Source organism: Neltuma alba, unplaced genomic scaffold (genome assembly GCF_004799145.2).
Source record: "Neltuma alba isolate B1F8T4 unplaced genomic scaffold, ASM479914v2 tig00010978_pilon, whole genome shotgun sequence".
Lineage (NCBI taxonomy): Eukaryota > Viridiplantae > Streptophyta > Magnoliopsida > Fabales > Fabaceae > Neltuma > Neltuma alba.
Window position 1 is genome coordinate 43,553 of NW_021635740.1, and position 21,492 is coordinate 65,044.

The 21,492-nt window shown below is 31.8% G+C and overlaps 2 pseudogenes; both read left to right on the forward strand.

The window, feature by feature from the left end:
• The first annotated feature begins 9,729 nt into the window (after positions 1-9,729).
• On the forward strand, positions 9,730-11,440 carry LOC114760431 (methylecgonone reductase-like; annotated as a pseudogene).
• Positions 11,441-15,388: 3,948 nt separating this feature from the next.
• LOC114760429 (methylecgonone reductase-like) lies at positions 15,389-17,925 on the forward strand (annotated as a pseudogene).
• Positions 17,926-21,492: the final 3,567 nt, after the last annotated feature.

The following is a 21,492-nucleotide window of genomic DNA, read 5'->3' on the forward strand; positions in this document are numbered from 1 at the left end:
ATTTATAAGATAAAGAGAAATTTTTTTATTAAGTCATATTATTAAATTTTTAACACAAATGTACTATTTTATCTTTTATTTATTATAGTTTAGATTGTTACTTTATTGACAAGTGAATATATTAAATAGAAATAAATTTAAAATGTTGTTCAATTTTAAATAGACTGTTAATACCATTTAGGGTTTTTCTTACTTCCGGTGAAGCATGTTCTTACAAGTGACTTGTTAAAAAAGTATGTTGGAATTTTAGGATCACAACAAATCCCTCCATTAACTTCTATATCGAGGACTAGAGGAGTACATATAATCGACAGGTCCAACGTCAATTGCATTGTGGGAATGAACAAACTAAAAAGAAACCGGCTTTCCACATTAATTAGTACAATAAAACAAATGAAACGCATCGGAGTAAACGAGGGAGGACAAGGGGCAAAACACAGAGAATATAAATATGTGTAATTAAGAGGAGTGAGATTAATTAGGAGAGAGTTGATTTATTAGAGGAAATTAAAGATCATCGATCCAAAGTAGTAGTAATAATATAATGGCGTCTCAAGTTGCCATCTGCATGTTTGTGTTGAGGATCATTGCTATGGCAGCCTCAGCGGCAACGATCGCCTTACTGGTTACTAACAATGCCAAGCTTGAAGTTGCTTCTTTTCACTTCGACTTGATCAAATTCCAACATGTTATAGCTTTCAGGTGTTTAATTATCTTCTCCACAGTTCTACATCTTTAATTTTATCGTCTGTAATTGAGCTTCCTTCCCCTTCTGTGAGAAAATTCCACTCCAATCTTGTTCTAAATATAGAAGCTTGATAATTTATATGTGTACATTAATAAATTTTGTTAATTTAGTTATTTGTAAAAAATGCATATTGGCTTTACTAAGATATCCCTTCTAATCATACGCATTTTGAAGCTATTCATGGATAAATGAATAAGGATAATTTTGGAAGAAAAACAAATAAGATATAAATTTAGAAAACACAACAGGCTGAGATCTTAAGATCAGAGGGAGTAATAAGAGTCAATCATGCATGTTAGAAAAAAGCAGAGTCTTACAAAAACTCTATGTGAATATTTTCAGTTTTTCAAATTAATACAGAGTTCTTGAATTTTAATAGATTCATTCATAAAAATATTTACAAACTTCTTATCAACAAAGTCATAAAAGAATTGATTTTTGAGTTGTTCTAGAATTTTATGTCCTTCCAATATATAACTCACATGAAGCCCATATATTTGAATTACTCATAACATATGTATGGTGAGTTAATATATGGAATTAATGGCGCGCGTGTTTATATAATTATAGACACATACACATTGGGCAGATGCGTGGTAGCAGTGGCAGCAATATCAGCATTGTATGGAATCATACAACTTCCTTTTGCAATGTACTATGCCGTGAAGGAGAAGAGATTAATACGAAATGGCTGCTTGCCTGATTTTGACTTCATTAACCGAAGCAGAAGCAAAGGAGGCCTTTTCAAATGAACATTTCATCATTTATTTCTTTTACTATATCTAATCCTAAATATAAAAATTAGATCATATATTTAGAATTAAAAGCAATATTATAATTCAAATTATGTTTTTATCTTTTAATCATTTCATATAACTTCTTTTATATTTATGTATTCATGCACGTCATGTCATCTTTTTTATTCATTCCATAGTAAATGGCTTGTTATTATACATATCTTTTGTACTCTAAATTACAAGTTTATGACCATATAAATATATATACGTATATATAATAGAGTTGGGACAAAAGATTTTGGTGTGGAATTTTAATTTGCTGTCTCTGTTTTTCCATCCGTTGAAGGTGTGTTTGGAAACCATTAAAAGCATTTTAAAAAAAAGTGTTTTCACCTTAGTCAAAACAAAACTCCTCTTACGTATTTATTTTGAAATCCGTAAAATTACTTTCAAAAGCTAATCCAAACACCCCCAAATCTCTCAGCCGAATTTTCCTTTTCGCTGCTAGTTATATCATACACACGCACATATATACATGTGATGTGCATTTGTATCAGAAATTTTTGTTAGCTTTATATAATCTGATTTTTCCCTGCGAATTTTTATCTATCGAGCCGTTATTATAGTCGGCGTTCATAACATATACTATATAGGTATCATATATGTTCAATCAAAAGGGCAAATTTATCTATAAATCCATAGTTTTACCAAATTTTTAATAAGGTTTTGTAGTTTTTTTAATAGGTCATTATAGTTTCCTCTATTATAGCCATTAGGCAATACTCAGAATCTAATAACGGCTTATGTTAAATGAAGAATGGCCGCGAGTAAAATGAAGAATTAGAAAACATAACAAATTAAAACAGAAAAAAAAAAGCATTCAGTTAAAAATTAACAACCAAAATTTTTTATTTTTAAAAACAAAGTTTTTTTCCTAAAACAAGAGAACAAACAGAATCCCTTTAGCTTAGGTAAATCCTACTCTCCGTTTGGAACGTCAAATATTGACAATTCATCTTCTGCATGCCTCTTCACAATCATGCTACTTCTGCTTATGACGATGTTAAAATTGCTATTGAAAAATATTTTTAAAATATAATTTTTATTACAAAACATTTTAGGATACTAAAAAGTATTTTGGATGTTGGATGAATATTAACTGTACGTCGGTACTCTTAAAACAGCAACACCATCATCATCAACAATCAACAACAACAACAATAATAAAAGAGGCTACTTAAATGGAGAGGGAAGAGAAGGGGCTGCAGACAATACATATACATACATGACTAACCGTACAATAAATCAGTCCGGAAAAAAGCACAATAAAAACTTAAACAATCTTTTTTTAAAAAAATTAACATTTAATTTATTTTTTGGCCGGCTACCATTTAATTTATTTGAATTATGTACATGCCAAGATAAAAATCAGATTCATTTAATGTTCTTTTTTTTCCTCGGAAAACATATTTAAGAGTTGAAGGTTAAATCAAATTACAAATCAAAATCAAACCTTAACAAATACTACATCCATAAGAGCTAGTTGATTAATTTGAACAAATTAAGAAAATTAATTAAGTTAGTTATTTATAATAAATATGTATTATCTTTCTTAAAATATTATTGTTAACCAAGTGTATTGGCCATAACTATTTTAAGGACTATCTTAGAAATATATAAATAGATAAATAAAAGAGATAAGATAGATTATGGTCTTATATTTAGGACTAAAATAAAAATTAAATGATATTTTATATTAAAAACAGGGGATAAGAAATTAAAAGAAGCTTAAACTCTGATCCAAACCGCAGCAAGACAGGAAGAACCTCTTTACCTAAAGGAACTTGAGCGAATCATTCCGTTCGCTCTTTATCATCATCATCATCATTATTTATTAGGGACAAAAACTTCTCTCTTTAGTGGTTGACATCCGGCTGCCATGTGTAATCGTCAAGAAATATAACATTTAAAATTTCTACTAATCACAAAGAAATAATTTAAAAAATTGATTTGTTTATATCTATATATATAGCTACATTTACTCTTGTAGCAAAAGGCATTGCCCTTCGCTCCTAACATGTAGCCAAAATTAATAGAATATGGAATGCCTCCTGGGAAAGAGCAAAAAACAAGCTAAGCTGTTTTATAATTTATAGTAACAAATAATAATATTAATAATTAAAATCATTGGGACAAAGGAGGGAGAAAGGCAGACAAAAACCTCTTAGGGTCTCTTGTGTTAGTACTATAAAGTAGGGGGTCAAGATTAGTTAATGAGCCCTCCTCAAGACCAAGTAGCAATAAAGGAATTTGCAACAATGGTTTCCCAAGCTAATTCAATTTTCTTGCTTAGGGCTCTATCTTTCATTGCCTCCATAATTGCAGTGGCCTTAGTGGCTTCCAGCCATTTCCAGATTCCTGGTTTACATGTTGACTTTGAAGACATCGCCACTTTTAGGTATGGACGACATCCTGTACTTACGAAGAGTTTATGATATGCTATATTGTTTATAGTTTATGAATAATGTGATTTGTTATATTTTGAATAATATTGATGATTAAGTATAATATAAGTAGCAGCTAATTTTATATTTTTATGTATTTCTATTGTATCAACTAATTTGATTAGAATTTGGATTCTATATATATGGGACTGTTTTTATATTTTTGTTGAGATTGTGTAGATTTTTTATTTATAGAATTTACAAAATCCCCTTATCTAAGGGAATTATACGTAAATATATTTTTTACTATATTTTTAAACTATTGAACTCAATATTGTCTGTATGTGAGAGAGATATCTATATGTACAAAATCCATAATAAGCTATGTTCACCTCATCATTAAAGGTATTTTAAGTTTTTCAGTTAAGGTGCTTAAATAGAGAGTATTCACGGAAGAGCATCCAATATCAGAAAGTTTTTCTGACTTTTATTTATTCTAAAAATTTACTTTCATAGCAAATATATCCTAGCTATTATGCGGTTTAACTTGTGTTTTTAATGATTAAAATTCACAATGAATGATGATATAAAACATTAATACTGCAAAATAAAACTTTAATTTTTGTATATATTGGATCAAAAAAAAAAATTCAGGTACTGGGTCTTCTTTTAAGATATCTAAAAAACTGAACTTGAAGAAAAGAAAGCTTAAAAAAAAATTATGATGCCTTTGAATGTTGAATGTAATATGCAAGGTTAAAAATTGCAGATATGTGATGGCAGTTGCAGCGATGTCGTTGGTATACAGCGGGGTACATCTGCCGTTCACAGCGTACTACGCTCTCAAGCACAAAAGATTGATCCCCCATCATTTTGAATTCTACGCCGATAAGGTCATTAAGTATATAATAATATTCCCTCACCTAGTTAATTATAATCTGATTTTAAAATTATTAAGTCAGCTAATAACATACATATATATATATATAAAGGAATTTTTGAATGAATTAAGGGTGTGGTTTCAGGTGATAGGTGCGTTGCTAGCCACAGGCAGTGGCGCAGGAATTGCTGCTGCTCGTGAGTTCAAGAAAGTATACAGTGGCGGCGGCGATAGTGATGATTATTGGGAGGGGGGGTCAGAACAATCGGAAATGAAGCCATTTTTCAGGTTCATGGACAAGTTGCTGGCTGGCTCCGTCTTCCTCCTTCTGGCTTGGCTTTGCTTGGCCCTCGTTTCCATCATTTACTACCATAATCACAATCATAATCATAATAATACGAACCCAATCATATCAGCTCAATCTAACACAACTCTTGAGCCCTCTCCTCCAAAGGAATCTCCCCAACCTGTTCCCCCATCATCGTCTGATGGCTTGTCTGTGTGACGAAGGCTCATCATCATCGTCATGTCATGGAATCTTAATCTAGGTTTTTGTTGTATTGATGAAATTCTTCAACAATGCGGAACTCTATATATACACACATTTCAATCATGGATTTCAACTTTAATTTGCGTCTTCTTTTCATGTTAATTAGTGTGGATTCTGTGGTTCTGCGTATTATTGTACCGACTTTGGTAAATGAACTTATATGTATGGTTTATGTAGGAATTGTTATTATTATTACTACCTCCGATCCTAATTATAAGACCCAGTTGACTAATTTGTGGAGATTAAGGAAAGAAGTTAAGTTAGTTATTTGTAATAAATAGGTGTTGTCTTTCCTAATTTATCCTTACTAATCAATTATATTAGTTAGAACTACAATTATTAGAAGGATTACCTTGAAAAAAAATACTCCTCCGGTCCTAATTATAAGACCCAATTGACTTATTTGAGGAGATTAAGGAAGTAAGTTAAGTTGGTTATTTATAATAAATAAATGTTGTCATTCCTAAAATATCCTTGCTAATTAAATATATTGGCTAAAACTATCATTATTAGAAGGATTATCTTGGAAAAAAATGCATAAATATAAGAGAGAAAATGGATTGGGGTCTTATAATTAGGACCAAATAAAAAGTCAAATGGGGTCTTATAATAAGGACCGGAGGAGTACATAAATATAAAAGACAAAGTAGATTAGAGTATTATATTTAGGACAAAAATAAAAATCAAACAGGGTCTTATATTAAGGACCGGTAGTAGTAAACAAATACGCACACACACATACTTGTTTGTTTTGCTGTAATAGATGGATATGAACTTGTGATCCAGTGAGAATCATGATGATCGAAGAGGCAATGAAGAATCCGCTCTTTCATGGTATGATGATCATCACAGTCTCACGAGTCCTCTGCGTTTCTTCCCTCTTGTTTAGGGTCAAATTATTTGTTCAGGACAGAAGGACGATGAACCTTTGTGCTACTAATAAGGTTTTTACATATTTGAAATTTTTTTTCAAAAAATATTTGTTAAATATCCTCGTGTTTTGAGTGAATGCAATTCATTTTAATTATGTGCGATATATTTTTAACCATGTGCAGATATTTTTCATTTTGTATGTAGTCAAGGCTAAATACTTAAACAAATTCAAGGTAATCTGAGTAATAAATTTTGTAATGGAGCAGCAACTTTTTCCCTACAATTAAGGGATCACAAAGCATCGCATGGACACTCATTTTAAAGATATAAAATTATTTTTGAGAAAATTACAATAAGGTCCCATATAAGATAATTAACTACTCCTCCGGTCCTTAATGTAAGACCCATTTAACTAATTTGATTAGATGAAGGAAGTTAGGTAAGTTAGTTAATTATAAAAAAAGTGTCACATTTTTCCTAAAACACCATAATCATCTTTTTTAATACCTCATCTCCCTCTTCTATTTGATTATGGTTGAGGGAGTATCTATAGGGGTAATTTAGAGAAAATTGATAAATATGATAAATGGGTCTTATATTTAGGACCAAAACCAACTCAAGAATTAGGTCCTATATTAAGGATCGGAGGAGTATAAAAAGATCTTTTAAAATCATCAAATTAATCTAACATCCCAAGAGACCTCGTTGTAAGAGATTCAACTTGTTTAATTACTAAATTGTCCTTATTTTTTCCAAGTATTTATTAACAACTAAAAAAAATCATCAGCAACTTAAAAAGTAATAATTAACAATTATAATGGCAGGTGTTAACACTTAAAAAAAAGAGAGGACAATTTAGTAATTAAACAAGTAAAATCAATTGAATGTGTGTTTAATACTCCTCCGGTCCTTATTATAAGACCCAATTTGACTTTTTATTTGGTCCTAATTATAAGACCCAATCCATTTTGTCTCTTATATTTATGCATTTTTTTCCAAAATAATCCTTCTAATAATGATAGTTTTAGCCAATATACTTAATTAGCAAGGATATTTTAGGAATAACAACACTTATTTATTATAAATAACCAACTTAACTTACTTCCTTAATCTCCTCAAATAAGTCAATTGGGTCTTACAATTAGGACCGGAGGAGTATATATATATATATATATATATGTTAATTTGAATGGGGATCAATCTGTTTCCTTCATAGCTTATGGTTAGCTGGCCTGAAAAAAAATGGGGATATGTTGCAATATTGACAGGTAATTGGCAGGCTTTGTTTTATTTTTCAAATGTAATGTCATTTTCTGTTGGGAAAAAAAAATTCAGTGCCTTTGTCGTTAACCTAAGGACCTATTTGGAATAGTTTTTAAACAACTTTTTAATAGTAATTTATGAAATATGAGATAAATATATGAGAAGAGTTTTTTCTCAACTTATGTAAAATGTGTTTATAAGTGATTTCAATCGTGATGGCAAACATTACCTCAATAGTTATGACAGGTAATTGATGTGGAAAAAGGTTGCCAAGTGTCAAGCAACCGTTGCAATGCTTTTTTTTAATTGAAAAATATAATTAAATTATTATTTAATATCTATCAAGTTTTAATTACCACATTCAATCATGTTAAGGGGGTGTTTGGCAATCTCCAAACCATGATTTCAGAAACATTTTTCCGCAAAACGAGGTAAATTCCTCTACATATTTACTTCATAAACCGTAAAAGCACTTTTGAAACCATAGTTTGATTTCTATCCAAACATCTATCATATTCGTAAAAGTTGTTAACTTTTGCCGGGAGCTAGAAAGGATTTTTTTTTTTTTAATTCGAGTCAAGTGCCTGTTTAGAGCTTTTAAAATTTAAGTACCATTTTTTCGTCATTTTCTCAAACTAAAAGTAACCTATCGATTCGTTAATTAAAGAAAATTTAAATTACTCTCCGTTTTTGTTTTTTTGCCGACAAATTACTCTTCTTAAAAGGCACAAACCACGTAATGTTCTTCTTAATTGATAATCTTAAAAATAAAAATATAAGTTTAAAGTTTTATTTAATGTTATTTATTTTGCGTTGAATATTATTTATTTAATTTAAATTTATTAAAATTTAGGAAATTCGTTGTTTTAGCAATGAAAAATTTTAAGAAGGGAAAATTTTAATTAAAGACTATAATTGACCATTTATTTTAAACAGTTCTCAAAATATTCTAAAATGTCATTATAGGACCGGAGGAGCAAACCGAGATTAATTTTCTGTTCTGTGCTGAAATTAATTCTGAACAGAATTAATTATTTACTGTGATCTTTATTTTTTTTTTTTTTTGGAGAAAGAGTAACTTTAAAATCTCGTGATTTCTTTTCCTCGAATTGTAACTTTGCGTGACTCACTAATCCTAAAGGCTAAAGCAGAGAACCGTGTCGTCCTTATTAACCTGTTTCACATGGACGTGTCCAAATTCCAATTCTTCAGATTCCTTCCAGCGCTAATAATTCAACTTCATTGTTTTCCCCTTCAATCTCTCACTACGTGGCTTCTCCTCCCTTCTCCTCCTTTTTTCCTCCTCCCGTCCTTATCGCCTTGTATCTGACTCTGATATGACAGCAATATTTTCTGGTGGGTCTATAATAGATCTGGACATGGAGAATTGAATAAAGCAGTTTTTAAGTTGAGAGAAACTAATAGTAAATACTATTTAATACAGGAGTTTATTTTATTTTTATTTTGATTTTAAATATAAGATTTTAATTTATTTTATTTTTCATATATATATATTTTAAAAAAATCATTCTAACAATTATAGTTTTAATTAATATACTTGATTAGTAAGGATATTTTAGGAAAGACAACACCTATTCATTACAGATAACTAATTTAACTTATTTCTTTAATCTTCTTAAATTAATCAAGTAGTTCTTATAATTAAAACCGGAAGTAGTATATAATTCACAACCAAATCTTGTATAATACTACCTCCGGTCCTAATTATAAGACCCAGTTGACTTATTTGAGGAGATTAAGGAAGTAAGTTAAGTTAGTTATTTGTAATAAATAAATATTATCATTCCTAAAATATCTTTGTTTATTAAGTGTATTGGCTGGAACTATCATTATTAGAAGGACTATCTTGGAAAAAAATACATAAATATGAGAGACAAAATGGATTGGGATCTTATAATTAGGACTAAACAAAAAGTCAAATGGGGTCTTATATTAAGGATAGGAGGTAGTATAAAGAAAACTAGCCTCTAAATTAGAAAAATGTATAACAGGTCAGTTTCTATGACGATTGAGATTTTTTTTTTTTTTGACCTTGGTGACGATTGAGATTTGACTCCCTGTATTCCTGCAAGCCATGTGTTCATGATTCATTCGACTAAGTTTTTTTTCAGAGCTAAGCCAAAATATCCAAATTCGAGTGGACACAATGTCGCCTTCACAATATCAATGCCCCCTTTTTTTCTCATAAAATGGAAGGCACTTCGGGGACCATTAGCAGCCACCACAGTCACCGAGATCTTTTCTCCAAACTTAACAACTACATAAGAAGCAGTACCTACAATTTCCAGTCACATTATACAGATTACAGAACAACAAGGAGAAAACATGGAAGCAAAGAGAGTACCAGATGTGATACTAAACTCAGGCCACAAAATGCCGGTTCTAGGCTTGGGGACTTCAGCGGATAATCTTCCTCCAAATGAAACCCTAGTCTCCATCTTCACTGATGCCATTGAAGTGGGTTATCGCCATTTTGACAGTGCTTCAGTCTATGGAACCGAGGAAGCCATAGGCCAGGCTGTGGCCAAAGCTGTGAAGCAAGGTCTTGTAAAGAGCCGTGATGAAGTTTTCATCACTTCAAAGCCATGGAATACAGATGCACATCCTGATCTTATTCTCCCATCTCTCAGAACCACACTAAAGTAACTACAAGCTCTTTTCTTTAGCTTGCTTAGATTATTCTAGTAATAGTGGGTTTGTGTTCTTGTTTCTTTGTTTTCTCACAAATTGTTGGAAACTGACCAGAAAACTGCGGATGGATTATGTGGATCTGTATCTGATTCATTGGCCAGTAAGACTCAGACACGACTTGCAAAACCCTGTGAAATTTTCAAAGGAAGATTTACTTCCCTTTGATATAGAAGGGACGTGGAAAGCCATGGAGGAGTGTTCCAGATTGGGATTAGCGAAGTCCATTGGAATATGCAATTATGGAATCAAGAAACTAACCCAACTCCTGCAAATCGCGACCATCCCTCCTGCAGTTCTTCAGGTATCCATAATTATGTGATATAGCGTGATTAATGATATGTTAGTGTGTTGGCATCATGAACATAGTGATCATGAGGGTGGCCACAAATTGGTTTACAGATAGAGATGAATCCATCGTGGCAGCAAGAGAAACTAAGAGAGTTCTGCAAGCAGAGAGGTATTCACGTGAGTGCCTGGTCATCACTTGGAGCTTATAAGGTATTTTGGGGTTCAGGGGCAGTCATGGAGAACCCAATCATGCAAGAAATTGCCACGGCCAAAAACAAGACCATAGCTCAGGTAAATGAAAATCATGGGCAACACAAAGTCCATAGGTCAGGAAAAGCAGATAAACTACCACCACTCCCCGAATCAAAAGGAATGAACAAGCAATTTTCAGAATTAAAGTCAAATGCTAATGCTTTCTGCGAGTAATTTTATCAAACACCTAACATGCATTGCGCATACAAGCAATTTTAGTTTGGTTCAGCTTTTAATTGCTATTTCCATAAGAAGACGAGAACATAATAGTGAAGCAAGTATGTGAGTATTTCAGTTGCGCTTAGATGGGTCATACCAACAAGGATCGAGTGCGATGGTGAAAAGCTTCAACAAGGAGAGATGAAACAGAACCTTGATATATTTGATTTTGAGCTGACCGAAGAAGAGATTGAGAGGATGAAGCAGATTCCACAGCGCAGGCAATACACAGGTGATATGTGGCTATCTGAATCCGGACCGTACAAGACATTGGAAGAACTCTGGGATGGCGATGTTTAATTCAGATTCGTGCGTGAATGATTGAAGGACAAATAAACTTGGAATTGCTATTTCGCGTATGATTAATTTGTAATGAATCTACTTACCTGTATGCCTCAGCCATGATAAGATCTATCTCGGCAGATATTCATCTGGAGATTCATAATTAAGGAATAAGTTCTTTTTCTTTTTGGACTGTATTAAGCAATTTCTCTCAGGTTGTATCGATCATAACACTCCCTTGGATATCATTTCTCTCAGGGTTAAGGTAACTGATTTAAGAACTAATATCTTAAAATATTATACTTCGTTTAATAATATCAATAATTTTTTAGGTGTTTTTAGTATCTTGAAGTGTTTTGTGATGACTGAGAAGATTCCCTCAAATTTTAATAATTAATTTTACAATTTTTTCGTAGTCATATTAAATATTTTCTAGGTTTATTTTTTCATGTTTTAACCATAATTTTTAGAGAAAATCCCAAAAAAAGTCATTAGAATATGAGAAATGACAGATTGGGTCCTTAAATTTAAAAATGACAGAATGGGTCATTGACCCAATCTGTCATTTGTAAAATTCAGACGAATTAACAATTTTGCCCTCATTTATTTATTCACTACAATGATTTAAGGAATCACTATAAGAGTTTAAGTGTTACCTAGATCGTGTAGCGAATAACTACTCACTTTTTTATAATCAGGTGTCTTGTTATTAACTACAACTATTCTGTAATCACTAGAACAATGTAAGCATTACCTAGATTTGTGTAGAGAATAACCACTCATTTTTTCATAGTCAGGTATCTTATTATTGTCAGGTACCTTATTATTACTACAACGAATCTTGTAATCACTAGAACAGTATAAGCGTTACCTAGATTTGTTTAGAGAATAACTACTCACTTTTTCAGGGCAAAAATGTCAATTCGCCTGAATTTCACAAATGACAGATTGAGTCAATGACTCATTCTGTCATTTTCGAATTTAAGAACCCAATCTGGGATTTAGTATATTCCAGGGGCTTTTTTTTGGGATTTTCCCTAATTTTTATCTTATGATGTAAATTGGATTATAAAATGAATATTATATTAAAATCGAGAAGTAGATACTAAATTTGTTGTTGATATTACAGTCAGTCAAAATTGCCAGTGCAATTACAAAATTACATGTTCCGGTCAAAAAATTACAAAATTACATGTAATTTTGAGTATGGTTGGAGTTGTTTTGGAGTAGCGCAGATTAAACATTTAATATAGTTTCCTATTTTATTCAAATTGATTTGGAATAATTTGAGTTTCTTATTTGGTCTCCGATTCTTAAAATAAGACCTTATTTAATTTTAATTTTAGTTTTAATATAAGATCCTAATTCATTTTGTTTATAATATTATCTATTTTTTTTCAAAATAACCTTCTACTAATAGTAATTCTAACCAATATACTTGATTAGTAATGATATTTTAGAAAATTCAACAATATTTATTACAAATAACTAATATGACTTATTTTCTTAATTTTTCTTAATTAATCAACTTGTTCTTTATAATTAGAAAATTCACACAATATTTATTACAAATAACTTGAATAATTAATAAATTATTTTAAGACGTGTTTATTCTATTTTATCAAAATATCATCCCATTTTATGTTTATAATCTTCATGAAAAATACATGACTTTCTGTTTGCAACAAAAAATAATTCATCTTCTCTAAGAATATTTTTCACTCTTATATTTTATGAATATATATGTGTGGTGACATTAATTAATTAATGTATTAAACATCAGAGGTATTATACATGTAGTATGTTATTACAAAAAGTAGTTATGAAAAAATGTTATGGGATTTCACGTTTACAATCTTTAAACAAAAAATTAATATTTTCTGTTCTAAAAAAAAATCATTTTCTATAAACATATTTAATATTATGTTTTATAAATATATGTACACATATTAATTATGTATTAATTATATTATCTTATATATTATTAATTATGTTAGTAAAAATTATTTCATTAACAATTTTATTTCTTCAAATCAAAATAAATCATAAAATATATCCCTTATATAATTATCATATTAACTTATATCCTTTTTGGTCATTTCCACATGTAAAAAGCACTTCTGGTAATAACTATCCAAACACTCTCACTTCTCAGAATCACTTTTTCTCAGAATCTATTTTCCACAGAATCTATTCTCCAGAATCACTTTTCCAAACCACGGTTTGAAGTCATCCAAACACACCCTCAATATACCAACGTCAATGTTGATCAGGAGGATGATTATTAAAATCACTTTGAATAATTAAAATTTTGTGTATAATTTTAAAATTATCTAATTTTTTTTAAAAAAATACTAGTATATTTAATTACATACAATAAACTAACTTATAATTTCTATCACACGACTTTACTCATCCTTCACATTTCCTCCTTCGGCTGTAATTATCCAACGATCCCCCTACTAAGGGGCTCTATTTGAAAACACACACACACACACATATTAATTTAATGAATTTTGTAAAATTAATCAAAATATCTAAAAATGTTGGAATATAAGTTATAAATAGAAGTGGAGAGAATATAAAATTTTTAATGACGCATGAAAATTTCTATGTCCAATGTACTCATGCCTTGTTGATAATTTTTTAAGAAAAAGTATGTGCTAGAATTGGTGATTCCCCTGGCCAAAAAAAAAAATGGTGAGTCCCTTGGCAAAAACAAAATGGCAAGTCCAGTTTTTATTCGTCTTCTTGAGAGGGGAGGATGAGTTCCTTTGTTATAGTGCCAGATGATTTAATGAGTTTAATTTATAATTATTTTTAATTTAACTTCCGTTTATATATATATAATTATATATATATATATAAGTACGATTTTAAAAAAAAAAAGCGGCGTGCTCATATGCATGGTAAGACTACGAGAGAATCACAAATGCCCACTAACAACTAAAAAGGACTTGAGAAAAAACAAAACACAACACATAAGACCCCCGGAAGGGCGGGAGCAAGATTGAAGGGTCGAGATACGCCAATTGCCAGAGAAACTCGCACACAGACATACTCACTATACTCTTTACTCATTTGGAACTATAATTTGTAAGCATTATAAACATGTTTATGTAAATTGAAATGAAACTCTCATCGTATATTTATCTCATACTATTATTTTATAAATTACAATTAAAAAAATTAGTTGTAAAACATTCTAAGCAAGTTTATGACTCAAATTTATAATGGCATGTCTGAGAAAGTTATACAAATGTTTGGTATCAGTCAGATTATAATCCTCAACTAAGACGCCTCTCTCATGGCTTCTTTCCAAAATTCCTTTTGCTCTGTGGCCCTTGTTTAAATTTCTGTTAGTTTTTAAAACTATAACAGATTGCATTATTTTTTGTTGGATTTGCGAGCTACTCACATTAATTTCTTTTAATTTCTTTAAGTATGAGAATGCAAGTTCAACCGAAAAACCTGTGAATTGGTTAGTGATTTGGTTTGTTATGTTGTTGAATTAGTATCAAACTAGTAAACTAGTGAAAACTATAAATTCAATATGAACAGATTCATCACCGGTTTAGATGATTATATTGTTACTAATCTTATTTTTATCATTCAACTCTTAATATTTCAATCACTATATATGTAAATGAATTTCAATAATAATTTTGGTATCAATAATAATAATTTTAGTTATTAATAAAAATAAAGATTAAAATTTTAATGATGTTATGCTTTATTGTTGTTACAGTTATATTTTTTTGTATTTTATTATTAGTAATCATTTAATATGTTATCTTTATATTTTTTTAATTAAAATTATATCATTTTTTTAATATAATAAATTACTACCTCAACTGACTTAGGCGTGGTTTTTTTTGTTACTTTTCCTCTGTAAATATGATGAAAAGATTGCACGTTGTTTGAGAGGGGCACGTTCTTCTAGACTCTTGATTTGTGAAGTTCTAGACTTCTAGTGAATGGACCCAGTTAAACTCGTGCTCTATTATAAAAACTGATTAATCAAATTTGATGGCTAAATAACTCACTTCAATTGGTTGATTCGCACGGATATGATGACCCACCTCACCTGTCTGACTGCGTGATGTAGAGAATCCGCAATGCTGCCTTTTTACACAGCGTGAGGTGAAGCAAATCTGGGGACGCAACCTAATCCCCAGAAGCTCCAACCACTGCTAACCATAAAAGCACTACAATTCAACTTGCCTTCTCGCAATTTCTGGATCAAATTGGGGTAGTTTCAAGCTATGGAGGAGGAGGAAGCAAAGCAAGTGCCCGATATTGTGCTCAATTCTGGGCACAAGATGCCGGTGATAGGGATGGGAACGGCGACTGCTCCTCTTCCGCCGGCCGATGAGCTCACCGCCGTCTTGCTCGACGCCATTCGCATTGGCTACCGGCATTTCGACACTGCTGCTATCTATGGCACTGAACAGCCTCTAGGACAAGCCGTGGCCAAAGCTTTAGAGCAAGGTCTCGTCAAGAGTCGTGATGAACTGTTCATTACTTCCAAGCTCTGGAAACACTGACGCCCATCCCGATCTGTTCTCCCAGCTCTCCATACTACCCTCCGGTTTGTCTACTTCAGTCTTCCTCTGTTCTCAGCATATTTTCTCTGGCAAATACTGTGTCTTGTATATAAACTCAAGCCCATGCACTTGTACTGGTCCACGGGAGAAAAAGAAGTATTTCCTTGTTAGGTCAGGGGAGGGAAAGAGCAGTAGAAATTACTCTCCAGATGGAAACGACTAGAAAAGGAGTGATTTGCTGAAAACGTGAAGAATAATGTTCGGTTTGAGACATGAACTGAGATGGTTCAAATTTTTAATTAAGGTTTTCATGAGAATGAGCTTTTTCGGTTTTGGTCTAGGGAGCACAAGGTTATTAAAAGATCAAATCATATTCAACTAGACACGTCAGACCAAAAAAACCAGAAAACTACACACAACTGTCTTTGCCAAGGATGAGGAGACCTGCTTTATTTATTGCTTATTGATAGCACAACTTACTATAAATATTATATTTTATTTGATATTGACTTGTTGATGTTTTATTGTCTCTATTTATTCGTAGTACAACTTACCATTGCTTTAAGTCTTGTTTGCTTTCTGGGTTGGGTTTGTACAGAAATCTGGGACTGGGGTATGTGGACCTGTATCTGATTCACTGGCCAGTGAGGTTGAGACCAGGGGTTGAAGGTTTCAACTTCACTGGGGAGGACGTTCTTCCCTTTGACACAGAAGGAACATGGAAGGCCATGGAAGAATGCCACAGATTGGGCTTAGCCAAGTCTATTGGGGTCAGCAACTTTGGCACCAAAAAGCTCTCGCAGCTCTTAGATAATGCTGCAATCCCTCCTGCAGTTAATCAGGTGCCTATGTGCATGTGTAGATTCATTTTTTGTTTTACCTTTCTGTTATAAATTTTCCAATAAAAACATGGCTGATGTCCTTTGTTTTTTTAATTCAACGCTACTTAATAGTTATCATTCAATCAAGAATTTCGTAGTATATGCATAAAGAAATTCTGCTGTAATGGCTCATTCATTCTGACTTGGTAATGAAGAATGCTGGGTGGTGATTTTAGGTGGAAATGAACACATCATGGCGTCAGGGAAAACTGAGAGAATTTTGCAAACAGAAAGGGATCCATGTGAGTGCATGGTCCCCACTAGGAGCATACGGATTACGTTGGGGTTCCAATGCTGTGATGGAGAATCCTGTGCTTAAGGCATTTGCTGAGGCTAGAAACAAGAGTGTAGCTCAGGTTCAGTACCGCAGCTCATCACATGTCAAACTAAAATATTCCAAATGCAGCTTTCTCTTTGCCATCAAGTTCCATGCCAAAATCTTCTGGTATTTTGGTCTAAAATGTTTTCAAGGACTGAAATAGGACTTTCGTCAAAAATACTCACTGAGATATAACTTCTATTCCCTTCTGCGTGTCCCCATGATATTTTTCTTCAAATTGGTGCATGAAGCTATTTCGACGGATTTGAATTTTAAATCGGTTATAGGAAAATCCCAGGTTCCAAGGCCGCGAAACTTGTCAGAAAGTAGCCTAGCAAAGTGAAATTGAATACGTTTTGTTCTAATACCATGTGTTCTGTTGAGATGACAGAAAGGAGAAGTGAGGATCCTTCTCTAGAACTTAAATGAAAGCTGATTAACAGAATCAGAGCATCCGTAAATCATAATTTTTTTATTCTTTCTGACTCTGTTTGCAGATAGCACTAAGATGGATATACGAGCAAGGGGCTAGCGTTATCGTGAAAAGCTTTAACAAGGAGAGGATGAAACAAAACCAAGAGATATTTGATTGGGAGCTAAGCAATGAGGAATCAGACAAAATCAGCCAGATTCCACAACGCAGGATGTACGAGGGAACAATGTTCCTGTCTGAAAATGGACCTTACAAGTCCTTGGAAGAACTCTGGGACGGTGATATCTGAATCAAACCTTATTCATATGCGTACTTGTATCAGCGTAGATCTTTTACATTCAGAAAGTGAGAATATAGATAAGCAAAGAATGCATGAGGAGAGACTAAAGAGAGAACAGTAAATGAGTATAAGATGTGGATCATTTATAGCTACATTCTCTTGTACTACTCTCTCCATGTAAATAAACATATGAATGAACAAGATCCCATTTCCCATCTGTGTGAAGAAGAGGTGGCCCATCTCATGGTCGAGGCCTCTTCATTACTGAGCTTTTGCCTCTTTTAAGTTTTACTATAACCCAAAAATTACCCAAAAAATGACCCAAAATGATGACGAAGTGGGGAGGCAGCTATGAAGCCCATCATGCTTTTTCATGGTTTCTTTTCCATTTAATTAATGATCAATTCTTTTCTTTTCTTTTTGGATACTCAGACACAGATCTCGTGTCATTTACCTATTTGTTTGGCCCTTGGCAGATCTATTGATCTGTGAAATTTGTAAAGGTAGGCAACATCCGAGAATGGCGGCAGGTTGTTGTGTTCGAATACTCAATAACATGCAGTCCCACCCTTCAAGTTACATCATTAATAGAACAGCCTAACATAATATTTCCAATCAATTTGGGCTTTGTTCCCTTCTTAAATATATGTGTGCGTGATCAAGCATATTGCATATAGGCTATTCACAGAGAATACCACAACTCTTCCTTCACACACTGTATGATACTCCCAGAAAAAATGGTTGTGTACATGTAATAATATACCATACTTGAAAATCAGTGCGCGAACTAACCACCTGATTCAAACTATGCTCAAAATCACCCAACGGTGGTGACAAGTGACATCAAAGAACAAAGAACACCAGAAAAATGCCCCAAGTGACAATGACGCGACAAATGATTCCAACAAAATTTTTATTGGAGTCTGATGTGCCTTATATTTTCTAGATGAAAGTTGTAAACGTAACAGGTTCTCGCTTTGTAGAGGAAGTCCAAAGAAAAAAGAAAATAGTATTGCAAAGTTTGGTTAAAGATATGGCAGTACAAAAGTAGTCCCAAGAAGGACCTATTTTGGGATCTAACATGCTTCTCTGGAAGCTGAGTCCCACTGTCAGCTTTCCCTTATACATAAAGAGCCACAGAATCAATGTAATTCTCTGCACAATACCCCATGAAATGAAGACGATAACAGCTCTAAGGGACTCTTGTGAGGACAAGATGCCTGGCTACTCGCACTTACTGGATCGATATATGTGACGAACAAAGAGCAAAGCAGCACGGAAACCAACTGTTCCAAGCATCATAGCATATACAGGCCATGTATCCGAAGAAAAAAAATGAAGCCTGCATGAATCCAGACATATCAGAGCGAGCATAGTAGTAATACAAACAGTAGGCATAGATGAACAGGCCTGTTGATCCACAGCACAGGAATGACCTGTAAGGAAACCATAAGCATAGGTCAAGGGCAGTGAGTATATAATAAATTTCTCATAAACACCAGCTTTCATGTATATGACTAAATTGAGTATAACGGAGAGAAAGGGAGGTGAAATTTTAATTCAGACATTTTCTGTGATGGGTAGGTTTAAATCTAATATGCTCTCATAAAAAATGTTGGATCAAGAAAAGAATTGAAAGGAAAGAAAACTATTTATGTAAGTTTAATTTGAATCAAAGAAAATGTATAAATTAAAATTTCTCTTTGCTTCCTTCACTTTGAATGAGTTTTCAACTTGAACTGAACAGAAGCATGTGCTAAATAAATGCAGTCAATCTCACTAATAAACCATGATTTCCAAAAAACCCAAAAAAAAAAAAAAACTATTCAACAGGTAAATGGTCACGTAAGCTTTCACTTTTGCCGACTCCCATTTTCACAGGAGGATTGTGGTAACGAGGTCCACATATTCAGAATATAAGTCATACATAGAAATGGAGAGAATATAAAACTTTTTAATAACACATGAAAATTTCTATGTCCAATGTACTCATATCTTGTTGATAATTTTTTAAGAAAAAGTGTGTGTACTAGAATTGGTGATTCCCCTGGCCAAAAAAAAAAAAACGGTGAGTCCCTTGACAAAAAACAAAATGGCGAGTCCAGTTTTTATTCGTACTCTTGAGAGGGGAGGATGAGTTCTTTTGTTATAGTGCCAGATGATTTAACGAGTTTAATTTATAAGTTATTTTTAATTTAACTTTCGTTTATTATATATATATAATATATGTAAGTACAGTTTTTATTTTAAAAAAAGTGTGCTCATATGGATGGTAAGACGAGAGAGAATCAAAAGTGCTCACTAGCAACTTAAAGGACGTGAGAAAAACAAAACAACAACAAAAACCCCCCCCCCCCAAAGGGGCGATTGAGGAGTCGAGATACACCATTGCTAGAGAAACTCACATACAGACATACTTACTATACTCTTTACTTATTTGGAACTATAATTTGTAAGCATTATAAACATGTAAATTGAAATAAAACTCTCTTTATATATTTATCTCATACTATTATTTTATAAATTGTAATTAAAAAAATTAGTTATAAAACATTCCAAACAAGTTTATGATTCAAATTTATAATGGCATGTCTGAGAAAGTTATAAAAATGTTTGGTATCGGTTAGATTATAATCCTCAACAAAGACGCCTCCCTCATGGCTTCTTTCTAAAATTCCTTTTATCTCTGTGGTTTTTGTTTAACTTTCTATCTGTTTTATAACAACTATAACAAATTGCATTATTTTTTGTTGGATTTGTGAGCTAATCACATTAAGTTCTTTAATTTTTTTTTAAGTATGAGATTGCAAGTTTAATTCTTTATCAAGGGGAAAAAAGGGACCAAACACTGTTGAACCAAAAAACTTGTGAACTAGTTAGTAATCTAGTTTAGTTTGGTTGTTGAACTAGTATCAAACCAGTAAACTGGTAAAAACCTATAAAAATCAGTGTGAACCGGTTCATCACTGATGTGGGATGAATAAGTTGCTATAATCTTATTTTTATCATTTAACTATTAATATCTCAGTCACTAAATTTTAATGATGATTTTGGTATCAATGATTATTAATTTTGGTTATTAATAAATTATAAAAATCAAAATTCTTAATATTGTTATATTTTATTATTGTTACAAATAATCAAACTATTATTATATTTTCTTGTATTTTATTATTTTTAATTAAATTATATTATTTTAATATAACTGATTTGATTTGAGTTGACCTCTATCCTACCAATTCACCGTTACCCTTGCCTCAACCGACTTAGCATTCGTTTGGATTGGCGGGAGAAAAAGTAACTTATTTTCAATTTAACTTTTAAAAAAGTAAGATTGGGTAAAAGTTAGATTAGGTAATATAATTTATGTTTGGATTAACTTTTATAAAAGTCAGTTTGTAAAGTAGAAAAGTTGTTTGTATTATAATTGAATAAATAAGTTTAGTTTATAAAATGACCAAAGCGGTTATGATTTTTATTAAATAATAAAAAATGATTAAAAATATGCATTTACAAAATATAATAATTTTCAATTATTATAATAGGAAGAAGTTATATTTAATGAATAAAATACATTTAAATTAGAAATCATAATAATGTGAAAACTTTTGAACCAAATAATATTATATAATTAATTGGATGATATACTATGCATGATTTATGTAAATATAAAATGAAAAATAATGAAATGGTAAAATAACTAAAAAGGGTATGAATTTTATTAAATAATATTATCTCTGGTTCTTAATATAAGAACTAGTTAGAGGCTCAATTTGATCATAAA